We start from the raw sequence: 4,193 nt of genomic DNA on the forward strand, positions 1-4,193 counted from the left end.
ACCACCAACCACCACAGGCTTCTCTTCTTCAGCAGCACTAAGCTGGGATGGGAAGGAGCCTCATTTTTATGCAGAGATTGAAGTTTGGATTATTATTAGATTGACATTATAATTACTGAAATGAGACTGAGACCAAGGGTGACCAGAACAATCAGGTGACTTGTCTAAATTTCATCCAGGGGCAAAGCAAGATCTAGCTAGGCCTACCAAGTAAATTTAAAAGAGCAGTAACAGGCAAAAATCAAGATTTTACCCTATGCGTCACGCGTGTTCCACACAATAGTTAACAGTATTATCTTCAGTTGTTAATTAGCACACATACATATTGCATCTCCCACTAGACTGTAAGCTCTCTGAGGGCAAGGCCCCCATGCTGTTTATCCTCATATTGCTCCTACAGCCTAGCAAATTGCCTTCTGTGTACACAGTAGGCACTGAAATGGCTGCTGATGAATTGCCAGCCAAGAGGTCTTACCCCATATGAGGCAGCACCCGGCCATTTCTGTGCTCACACTGTACCCGGCACAGAGCAGGTGAGTTACGAGACCTGGTCGAGGTGAACTGACTCTTCCTAAAGACAGAACACTCTTCCTGTGTTCTAGGAAGTCTGATGTAAAGTGATGTTGCAGGTTGCCCATACTTACGGGAAAGGGGGCAGAGATGAAGTAGGTATGGATGGTCATTTTCTGTTTCTCCATTAGAGCTGCTCCTTTTTTTGGATTAAGGAGAAGAAGGCTAAGACACGAGAGGGGTGCAGTCAGACCCAGCATACGTCCTATGATACCAGAAGTGAGCATTATTAGGGCCTTATTAGGCCTCAAACCAAACGGAACCCATTTTTGAGTAATAGAATATTAAAGAGCTTCTGTCCTCAAGGTTATATACAATCACCCCAATTACATACTTCTGAGATAATAAATTGGCAGAAGCACAGAACCTAACTCTTCAGATAGGGAGTAGAGCACGTAGATCTCAAGTAGCCCAAGAAGCAAACTTTTCTACAGATGAATGTTCAGAAAAGGAAACGCAGGACCAGTTGATTCCTGTTTGGGGAATGGTAACATTGGAGATCACACCCTCCCACCCGTTTCCTGTGACAACAACACTCACGCTGAAGTACCTCCTTTGTCGGCACGGCCACCATCCCTGTTCACGGAGCAAGACAGTGAAAAAAAAGATGTTTGAGGGTCTCCATTATTAAGTCAAAGTGCTTCATTACTGCCTCTCTGGGAAGATGAACTTGGCTGGAAGGAGAGTGGGCAGGCATTCGGTCAAGCAACAAGCCACTTAGGGAGCACCTGCAATGGATGGGGACAGAGGGCTCCCCTTAGATTAGTCCACCCAAAATAAGTTGGGGGTCATGGAGAGAAAGAGCATAGTTGGTGGGTTTTCAGGGTACACCTGAAAACACCCCTCAGATCATGAGCCCACGGCTCAGTTCCAAATCCCAGGATGCCTCCTTGGAGGGAGGGTAAAAAAAACCTTCCTCGGGGACAGAAGCCCACAGAGCTAAGGGCTCCGGATTTCTAAGCCAGAATTTCATCAAGGGCTGGATGACCTTGTCATTGGAAAGCCAGCTGCTCTCCAGGGGTCCTGACACACAGGAACTACACAGCCTGTTACTCTAGGGAAAGGGATGTGGGCTAGCTTCCTGGCTGGTGCATCTCCTCCCTCTCATTCCCTAAAGAGCCTAAGAAGCAATCAAAGTCCACCTCCTTTGGGTCAGAAAGCTTAACTGAAGTAGGGGATTTTATACAAGTCCCATGTTCCCGGGGCTCTTCAGAGCCTCTGGGAAGATGCCAGAAATAACACTTATTGAGTTGGAAGAAGGGTAAAGTAGGCCCAGGACCAACCACTGTGAATAGCATGATTGAAGAGGGGGAGTCAGACCTCCCTGCAGAGAATATAACTAGCTATAGGTCTCAGCCCCTCATTGTAGGTCTGACATTGCACAGCTGTGCAGGCGTGTACCCACTCCCCTCTCCGAAGGCGGGGACAGGAGAGCACAGAAAGCAACACTACTTCAGGACAACCTGGTCATTATCTACTTGTTCCTTCCTATGTTGGGATAGTTATAGATTCATTTAAACAATCAGATTGTCTAAGTCTTGCACAGGCCTCTGACAAAAAGCAATCAAAGTCTCCCCTGACCCTCAGTGAGCTGGGGACTCCTGCCTGTACTATTTCGTTTGTTCACTCACATCCCAAACCAGAACCTACAACCAAGCTGTAACTCCATAATTTAAAATCCACTCTACTCACCCCCAGTGCAGTGGCCCGTTGCTCCTGGGCTCTTGAACGCAATCCCTTTAAGGGGGCCTTGCAGCTGGAACCCACCCACCTCTCCTTTCTCCTACCTCTGCGATTAACATAGCCCCTCCTCTATTGCCTCACCAACCAACTATTTTAGAACCACAAAGTCTTTGTCTATTCATAGACACTGTAAAAGTAACATTCCTTTTATGTTTTTTAATCTAATGTCTTTTATGATTCTCATTGGTTTATCTAATCAGCACGTCCTAGGGAGGTTGATTACTGGCCCCTTTAGCTTGTCCAAGCACAATGGAGCCAGGGGAGGCAGTTCCCTGGAGAGAATCTGGCTTCTCTACAATAGACAATTCTCGAGAAAGATGTCAGACCTTCTTCTCCGTGGGCCTGAACTTCCACATCCCACTGCCACTCCAGCTCTGCCAACCCCAAATCCTGACTCTTCAGAGGAGGATACACCAGGAAAAACAATGAAAGCATTCAAACAGACCAAATCCTGCAAGAAAAACATTGCATACTTGTAGCTTTTCTAAGTTTTTTGCTGATGTTTGGATTTATTCTTATTCTTTTTCTGTAAGTAGGAAAGATCCGATGAGGGAGGGAGAAGTGGGAAATCGGGATTTTGGAGGGAGGCAAGAAGGGAGAGACAGCGAGTGGGAAGTAGGTGTGGATGGGGGGTGAACTCACAGGGTGGGGGTGGTGAAGAGGAGCATGCTGGGAAATCTTCAGCAGTCAAGGCAAATCCAGGCACCAGATACTACACACATCTTCCCTCATTTAATCCTCTCAGCTGTCCTGTGTAGAGATTTTCACCCCCAACCTTGCAGATAATGGAAACTGAGGCTCAGAGAATACAATACTTGCCCACAGACTCATAGACATAGAAGGAAGAGCAGGGGTTGGAAGCTCCATTAAAAAAAGAACTCTACCTCCTTCCTCCGCAGGCCCTTCTATGGCTTTTCTGAATATCTTCAGACCCATGTTTCAGGGTTTTCTTTCCCTTTCAGATAGGAAATTAATCTTCTGGTTTAAAGTCCTCACTTTATTACTAGATCCCATGGAGTTTTCCTCAGTGGAGCAACCATACCCCTGCACCGAGGGCCACCTACAGCAGACATGTTGAAAGATGTGTTTCGGAGGCCATGGCTGAGATATCACCCTAACCCTCCACCCTAGTTCTTCTTAATATTCTATAGAATCAAAGACTGGCAACACTAGGGTGACCAATTCATCCCGGTTTGCCTGGGACTTTCCTGGTTTTAGACTGAAAGCCCCCCCGACCCAGGTAACTCCTGGGTTTCGGGCAGATCAGGACGGCCTAAGCCTGAGGAAGCCTCGGTGCCTCAAGGAATTTCCGGCAGGTCTGAGTAGACGAATTCACAAGCAGAAGCACAAAGGGAGGGAGGGGTTCAGTAAAAGAGAAACCATAAGGGTTTGGAGAATTAATCATTCCACAAATTAACATTGTTTGCCTTCTAGGGGCCAGGCCCTGTGTGTTTAAAAAAACAAAACAAACAAAAACAAAAAAAACACTTCATGGAGAAAATGGCGTTGGGATGAACAGTGAAGAAGTCACATAGAGATAGGATTTGGAACAGCAGAACTACCAAAGGGAGTATTTGAGGCAGAGGGAAGGAGCCATAAAAATAAAGACTTGGAAGGAGGAAGAACACATTGTTTCCTGGAATCTGGGGGATGGTTTCCCTGGTACAGGGCAAGTTTGGGGACAAAAAAAGTTTGGGCCGGTAAAATAGGCTTGGCCATTCTAGGGAGAGGTGTAAACATCAGCACATGGGACTTGTACAAGAATGAATACAGGGGCTGGCCAAGTGGCTCATTGGTTAAGAGTTGGCTTGAGCTCTGAGCAGCAGGGCCACCGGTTCAGATCCCACATGGGCCAGTGACACTGCCCTCTATAGCTAGAA

This window comes from Hipposideros armiger, unplaced genomic scaffold (genome assembly GCF_001890085.2).
Source record: "Hipposideros armiger isolate ML-2016 unplaced genomic scaffold, ASM189008v1 scaffold_553, whole genome shotgun sequence".
In the NCBI taxonomy this organism is placed as follows: Eukaryota; Metazoa; Chordata; class Mammalia; order Chiroptera; family Hipposideridae; genus Hipposideros; species Hipposideros armiger.